Source organism: Silene latifolia, chromosome Y (assembly GCF_048544455.1).
Source record: "Silene latifolia isolate original U9 population chromosome Y, ASM4854445v1, whole genome shotgun sequence".
NCBI classification, from domain to species: Eukaryota; Viridiplantae; Streptophyta; class Magnoliopsida; order Caryophyllales; family Caryophyllaceae; genus Silene; species Silene latifolia.
Window position 1 is genome coordinate 350,597,840 of NC_133538.1, and position 8,924 is coordinate 350,606,763.

The following is an 8,924-nucleotide window of genomic DNA, read 5'->3' on the forward strand; positions in this document are numbered from 1 at the left end:
TGGTGATGATGCTGAAGAGATCACTAACTTAAAGCTATACCTTGATAATACATTCAAAATCAAGGATTTAGGTCAAATCAACTATTTTCTTGGAATGGAATTTACTTCCTTACCCACTGGTCTAGCTATTACTCAATCCAAATTTGCAAGAGAACTTGTAGCTGAGTTTGGGGGTGAGAATTTCAGAACTGTCAGTTCTCCTCTTGACAGTACTCTCAAGCTTGATCCAACCACAGGAGATCTACTTGATAATCCTGGTGAATATCGCAGGCTAGTAGGAAAGATGAACTACTTAGTCAACACACGACCTGATATTGCTTTTGCCATACAACTTCTAAGTCAATTCATGTCAGCACCACGAACCCAGCATTGGAATGCTGCAATTCATGTTCTCAAATATATAGCCAGAGATCCTGCTCAAGGTATTTTGTTAAACAAAACCCAAACCTTTGCACTTGAAGGATTCTGTGATTCAGATTGGGCAGCATGCCCACATACTAGAAGATCAGTTAGTGGATTTTTGGTGTTTATGGGAGGAAGTCTGCTGTCTTGGAAGTCTAAGAAGCAACAAACAATTTCTTTATCTTCTGCAGAAGCAGAATACAGATCTCTCAGACGTCTTACAGCTGAGTTAGCATGGCTTAGCAGACTTCTAACTGAACTAGAGGTACCTAATATCAAACCAATACCTGTCAAATGTGACAGTCAAGCTGCCATACACATTGCAAGGAACCCTGTGTTCCATGAGAGAACCAAACATATAGACCTGGACTGCCATTTCGTTCGAGAAAAGTAGCTGGAAGGGTTAGTCAGTCTGTCATATATTCCTACTCAGTTTCAACCAGCAGATATTCTAACTAAAGCTCTTGGAGGTCCTCAGCATTCAGTTCTTCGTGGCAAGTTGGGAATGTTACCACACCCTCCAACTTGAGGGGGGGTGTTAGAGTATAGTAAGAACAAACTAACTAAGTTGGTTAAGAGTTAGTTAGAAACTAACTAAGTTGGTTAGAAGTTTGTTACAGTTTGTTATTCCTTGTTTATAAGTCCTATATAAGGACACAAATCAGATTATTGTATAACACAATTCATTCAATACAATTCACAATTTACTCTTCTCTTATTTCTCTCTCAAGCATTCTCTCTCTCTATCTCTCTCAATTCTTCTCGTGCATCCACTCATCTCCATCTTCATCAAAGACTTCAACACCATGAACTTCTTCATAGTTCTTCAAAACAATATCAACTTTAATCAGTGTTTTCTCATGATAAAAGGTATACATACTGTAACAGTTACATTTGATGAATCTGGATTACATCTCTACTAGTATTAAACCCGTGCAATTTGCATGGGTATGCTATTTCAGATTTTGTTATAATTAAGTAATATTACTCGGTAACATTTATGATGATTTTTATATTAATTAGTTATTTTTGTTTAAAGTTAATTATCTTTAGAAATAGAGTTTTAACATAAAGTGATAAATCTCTCTACTTTTTGTTGAAATAATTTAAACTAGATTTTGTGCCCGTGCGTTGCACGGTTTCTAAATAATGTTTTATTTTTAACTGAAGTGGTAGAATATGTGTAGAATATGTAAGTTTTTGAATGTGAGAACGGTAAATTTGCTATCTTAAAGTAACTATTGACTTTGAAAATAAGTGTAGTCGACGTTATGAATTAATTTAAGTTAGTCTCTCTAATTTCAATTAGTCTTTTGTACGATTGTGTTATATAATGTTCCGTATTATACAGTACTCCCAAACTTTACGAAGACATTGGATAAGTGTCTATTACCGACTACCGACTTTACGGTGTTATTATAACTAAAGAGTTATTGAATTGCTTTTTTAGTGATCGATTCATATAGTTTAGGGTAGGAGGCTTATTTGTCAAAGTAAGAGTTGACAGGGAGGTAGTAGATAATATGCATAACTGATTAATTACTGCTATGGGTAAACAATCATATACTGTTAGTCTATACTCGTAACAATAAATTTATTTTGTTAGATTTAGATTACCTTCACTTTTGATGTCGCATTTTGAAATAAAAGTTATGATGACTACGCCTTCACTAAGCCTTTAACGTGTAGCATGGAGTACAAACATTCAATCGTGTATATAACTCCCACCTCAGAACGCTACTGTCACTGACAAATAAATACGATATTTGAGCTCTTGTTGACTCCGCATACCATTCAACCTCTTGTTGAATCCGAATACCATTCAATTATAATATATTTTGTAAACCTATTTTACCCATTAAAGATATACTTCCTCCCATCCGCTCCAAAGGTAACAGTTACTATAAACGGACCATCCACTCCAAACTACCCATTCCCTTTTTAGCAAAAAACTTGTCCAAACTATCCTCATTTGCACATTTTAATTACGGAATATGCCATTGTCTAATTTTTTTAATTAGACTCACCAACCCACATTAAATATCCACCAGCCCACCCAAACACATTTACTCTACCCACCTAAACCCATTTACTCTACCCATCACCCACCTAATTATCCCACTAACCCTAACACCCTCAGCAGTCACCAAACAATTTCAATAGAACGATCAAAATTCCTCTCTTTCACTCTCTATCTCAATCTTCATCTTCTTCATTATTGAACCCAGATTTCGCTCATCAACCCATCACCCCTTCTCTCGTTCAACAATTCATCCCTCATCAAGCCATCACATATCCTTTCCTTCACCAATTAATCACTCATAAACCAAATCGTTCCGTCTTTATCGATTAAAATCGATTATTCCAAAAACCTAATTATTCACAAATCTGACTATAAAATGAATCGACATGGTAGTGATTGTTCTTCATATGACTCTCTTCCTTCAAATGAAATTGTACCCGATTCTATTGATCCATATGATTTAGGTACTGAGGTTCCGGAAACCCAAATCCCGGATTTGGATTTAGATGTTGTACCCGATTCAGATGACGATTTGCCTGATCCTCCTCGTGGCTTTATTGCGACACTAGAAGCGGCTCGAACTCCTAATGTGTTGGCTGAAGTTGTTCTCGACACTCTTGAATTTGTTTCTGCGGGTTTTGATGATCCTAACTACGAATTCATCGATTATGATCTTCCTAAAAACAAAGATGCATTTGAGATGATGTGTTGTTTTCTACCCAGGTTTCGTACCCTTTTCCCTCTTTTAAAAGCGAAATGGTTAGAAATGCATTCCTAATTTTTTCGATTTTTCGTTCTGTTTGTAGTGTGTTGTCTTATTTTTGTTTTTAATTTGATTTTTTTGGGTTTGGTTTAGTTGTTGAATGTTTTCGAGATGATGAACTGTCTGTTTACTTAGGGTTTAATGGTTTGATAATTTTTGGTTTTTAGATACTCTATTGTTGCTGGTGGTATGCTGCTATTACTTGATTTCTTAGTTTCGATATTTTTTTGTTTTTTCTGCGGTTTTTTTGCGAGATGAAGAACTGTCTGTTAGTATGTTGTTGCTGTTGGTATGGTTATTGATAATTTTTGGTTTTTAGATACTCTATTGTTGCTGGTTGTATGCTGCTATTACTTGATTTCTTAGTTTCGATATTTTTTTGTTTTTTCTGCGGTTTTTTTGCGAGATGAGGAACTGTCTGTTAGTATGCTGTTGCTGTTGGTATGGTTATTGATAATTTTTGGTTTTTAGACACTCTATTGTTGCTGGTGGTATGCTGCTATTACTTGATTTCGTCTTACACGGCTACTTTACCTGATGTTTACCCAATGATTTTTAAAAGAGGGTTTTTTTTTTAGCCGTAGGTAGTCGTTCCCAAAATGATGCCATTTTCATGTCACCCCGTCACTAACTATTGAAGAGGCTAAACATGATCATATTTATGCCACTCTGGTTTGTGGCAGGTTTTGGAGGCAGTAAATGAGCATTGGCCATTTTAGATGCCACCCCAATCTTGGTTAAGGCGGCACTAAATGACCAACCAAAGCTCAATGATGAGAGGAACAAGTCCCTCCTGAGAGCCTCGTAGCTGCTGTAAACAATGATGACATAATGTGAATGATATGATAAATTTAAAAACCACCAAGTAGTCTTGATATGAAAACTTAAAAACATTCATTACATGCTTTCATCCTTAAAAACATTCATTACATTCACCACAAAAGAATGTTTAGGAATTAAACATTCAAATTACACAATCTGTTAATGTTTCTTTCATAAACATTGTACATTGAACTTCAAAGTTAAAAATAAAAATACAGAAATAACCTACTGCATTTACCTTCATCATGCTTCCATCCTTTATGCAGTTTTTCAAAAACGATTGTGTCAGTTCAAAATGTTGCATATCATCTTCACTTGTCTCTAGTTGTCTTCTTCACTTGTCTTCTTCACTACTGCATAGCATCTTCTATAACCTCCTCCATTTGAGGTAAATTTTCCAACTGTAATCTTAGATAATCAAAGGCAGCCCATTGTCCTTGATCATCTAAGTACTGCAAACATTCTCTCACCATTATCTCATCAACAATGAGATCTTTTGGGAGTGTACCCACCCTTTCTAAAACCCTTTTCCTCATATGAGGTATGGTAAAGTTGTTGTGCCCTTTGGTTAACATAATCTCCACCATAATTGTTTGTAGAGTAAGAAAATTGAAGTTTAGCTTTTTTGGATGAAGTTCAACAAAAGCGTCCTCCACATTTTTTACCAATTCAAGAACTGTGTTGGCTGCCTTTTCATGTTGGAGAGTTTGCAATGCACTAAAAAATCCCAAGTCGTTGATATTTAAATCAGGACTATTTGGTGGTTGAAAAACCAAATGAATGTTAAAACCGTCTGAGTTGGCAGCAGCTCTAAACTCAGGATCGTTGTCTTTAATGTGAGGTCTAGCGTTATCTTGCTGGATGAATATGTCTTTACTTGCATTTTGCGGCCATTTTGCCTTGATTGCTGGTATTATCTTGTGAATTAGGCAGCCTTTGATTACTTCTTTCGTTATTGAGTTGGTTGGCTTGGTTTCTAATGTGCCAGCCGGCCTATTCCTACTGTTTCTCACTGCTGGTATGTCCTCTAGAAAAGGAAAAATCCCAATTTTTCCATCAAAAATCATTTCACCATTATCCCCATACAAAGGTCTAGTGACCGCACACATGAACATAACCTTGGTTATGAATCTCTTTGATTGGCAAGCTCAATATGGCACATCCTCTTCCAGGATAATGTAGTATCGCTCCGTTGTTCTAGTTATGTAGAACCATTTCTCGTCCATGTGAACTTGTAGTGACATGTCTTTGAACTTGATCTTGTTTTGAGTCATGTCAACAAATGTTGATGCAAGAGAAAAGATGAGCCTTTCTAGTTTGTTTGAATCAGTTAGGCTTGGGTGTATTGCATTAGTATGCTTTTTTACCATACCCGCCTTAACCCAACGTTGGACAGTTCCATATCCAACTCCAAGGTTTTTTGCAAGCTTTTCGATTGAGGCACGATTTTTCTTTGGTATGCTCTTCAATCTCTCCTTGTCAATGATGATCTTTGGATTGTTGGTGTTGCCTAACTTTGCCCGATGGCAAGTGAATCGTCTCACCATCAGCTATTTTTTTCTTTGCTCGAGTCCACCAAAGCCATACCGTCTTCCTTGTAACGCCCCACTTGAGGGCAGCTTCTGAGATTTTGCCTTTCATGGGGACCAAGTTCTCAGAATTCACAAGCAAGAAATGTGCAATGCCGTCCTTTTCATCGTCCTTCAGGTTAGTCTTTCCCATTTTAGAAATTTGATTAAAATGTAAACTGTATTTATTGTTCTTGTAGAAGATATTTTATGTTTGCTTTTTTTTTGTGTGTGTTTTGGCAGAAAATGGAAGTATGGCAGAGAAGAAGAAGTTTGGCAGTGCTGAGAAGTGTATAAAGAAATAAAGAATGCTGACAATTGTAATTTTAAGTTGTAAATTTGTAATGAAAATTTGTAATTTTTGGTTTTTGGCGCAAAGTAGAAATTTGGCAGGAAAGTTGAATTTGGTTTGTACTTTCTTCCAATTTGTAAAGTAAATTTGTAAAGTTAAGTTGTACTTTGTAGGACATGTTGACAGTTTAATTAGAGAACTAATTTTTTCCTCTAATCTCCACTTTATCATTTCTACCTTTTCTTAATACTTTAGTAGTATGACACAAATACCCTCCCTTTTCCCACCTTTTCTTAAAACATGTGAAACACCCCATGTTACCATTGGAGTGGATGGGAGGAAGTATTTGTTTTGAGTTGATTAATCTTGCTCTTTTAATCCTTATCATTAGTAAGGGTAAAAAAAAAATAACAATAACACCTTGCAACTTTCGCCATTGGAACTACGTGATAAGTACTCCCTCTGTCCCAGAAAATAGTTTACATTTGAATTATTTTATGACGGGAAAATAAAGTAAACATAAACTATTGACTGAGACGGAAGGAGTATTTTATACACTGGATATATATACTTTTTCACGGGCATAAAACAACTACATTACAAAAGATCATAAGTAAGTCAATATAAATAAAAAAATATTCATAGTTAGAATGTAGTTACTGGCTTACCATCAAAATCCTTGTTATTATAGTAAATATACTTCGTAGCGTAATTTTATTGTTGATGTTGCAATGAATCAATTCCTCATCATAAGAAACGGCTTAAAATTTAGAATGTACCCACAATATGAATAAGTAAGTCAATATAAGAAGGGTTAATCTTAGCTTATATGGTTTATTAATGTGTGCCCTTATGACACACGTTAGAAAAACCCCAAGAAGAATGCATCCTTGATGAACGGAAATCAAACGAAGAAACATAATACAACGAATAAAAAATAATGCGTGGGGGAGGGAGCCCTAAAAAAACGTTGTTGTTGCTTGAGTTCATTATCATATTTATACATGGCTTTGCTTTAAAATCTGTTTAGACTTTTATAATATGTAGGACGTTTACACCGGTTTATCTTGTTATAATATCCCGTATTTGTATATAATTAAACTAGTTTTAAACCCGTGCAAAATTGCACGGGTATGTATTTGGGCCAGAATGAATGTTTTTTGATGTATATTTGATTTTGCATTTGTATTGTACCTATCTAATTGGTCTAAATCAACGATGTACATAATTAATGTTTAAATTTGTTACAAACATGTGTTCACATGCACTGGTTTATAAGGAAATAACGTAATCTACTCTTGTAAATAAAAATTGTATACATAAAAAACTTTACATTCGGATAAAAGAAATATAATCTAATAATCAACTTTATATGCAAGTTATTCTAAAAATTGAAAAATTTCATGATACACTACATTAGTAGTCGTAGTAGAAGTACGCATATCTGAGTCACAAATTAAAATTTTCAAGCCTTCTTTTCGGGTGACCCTGGAAAGTGCGACATAAAGCTGGCCATGATTAAACACTGGTCTTGGAAGATAGATGCTGACCTGAGATAAAGACTGCCCTTGACTCTTGTTTATCCTCGGTGATGAACGGCTTTACAGATCTGAGAGGATTATTTTTTCTTAAAAAAAACATATTTTAAAGTTTTTCAACTTACCTTATCGTGTTTTTATTATTTAAACAATAATTGTTATAATAATTGTGAATTATTTATTAAAAAATTTATTAAAAAAATTTTACTAAAAATTTTTTAATCACTTGTAAATTAAAATAAAATTTATTTATTTGTTTTTTTAGAGTAAAAATAAAAATAAAAATAGCTTTAAATGCTTGTTGAAGACTATATTAACTCGGTTTCCTATCATTGTCACCTACCAATTTCGGTGTGCGCGGCTGATAGTTAACATGCCGAGTTTTATATTCGAAGTACATATGCAGCAGTATCGTTTTTTGAAAAAAAAAAATTTGTACCCTGTAATTTTAAAAAATTATGTTGTGAATTTGTGGTACAATAATATTAACAAAAATACATGTAATTCATTTTTGTAATTCATTTCCGTTGTATGTTCGAACCCGTATATAACTGTAATTCCTTCTGTAATTTTATTGTGTAATTTTGTTTCAAAAGTTATGTAATTTAATCGCATTACTCGCATTTGTAATTAATTCTGCGTAAATGTTATGCATTTTCTTTACACGGATTGTATAGAATTTTATCATAATATTAATTCAAAGAAGTATTCCATAAGATTATTTTATATAATTTATTGCGACACTGAATTTAGCGCATGTTCGAAAAGACGGATATCAGAATAATTAAATACGTTGCACACTCATAGGTCCCACTATAACTTGGATTTTCCAAAAAAGAAAAAAAGAAAATGCATTTATGATGTGGCGCGCTGTACAATGAGTATTGTCTTCTGAATTTATATAGATAAGATTAGCTATTTAAGAGAAGTTTTGATAATAAGATAAGTATAATTATATTATAATAATACTAAATGCATATATTTGATCTACTAACCAACCTCTTTTATCTAATTAGTTATACTTTTCTTATGTAACACATACAGAATTATATATATTATAATTATAATTATAATAGTATGAAATACCTATATGCTTTGCCAGTTTGCCTTACAATACAAATTTGATCCACTAACCAACTTCTTTGATCTAATTAGTCATTAGTCATACTTTTCATCCGTAAACATTAAGAATTTGATTATAAGTTAAATTGTTAATTATAATCTTTATTCTAGTTCTAAGTTTTATCTTTTTATTGTTATTGACTGGTATTTGTATTTTACTATAATTTATTATAAAGTCTATCTTTTAAGATTAAGATTTATTTTTGGTATTTATTAATATGGTACTTATCTTTTTAGATTAAGATTAATATTTACAAATTCAGTTTTTTTCTACGACTATTATTATTATTATTTTAATTAGAGTGTTTCAAAAAACTTGGAGTCTAGAATTGCCTGAAAAAAAGCCTCTTTTATATATATACTAGATTTAATGCCCGTGCAATGCACGGGCCAT

General features: G+C 33.4%; 1 long non-coding RNA gene across 1 annotated transcript; it reads left to right on the forward strand.

Moving 5' to 3' along the window:
• The first annotated feature begins 2,237 nt into the window (after positions 1 to 2,237).
• LOC141633697 (uncharacterized) lies at positions 2,238 to 6,086 on the forward strand. The gene is made up of 2 exons (XR_012538479.1): positions 2,238 to 5,717; positions 5,822 to 6,086. It is a non-coding gene; the product is annotated as an uncharacterized LOC141633697 (long non-coding RNA).
• Positions 6,087 to 8,924: the final 2,838 nt, after the last annotated feature.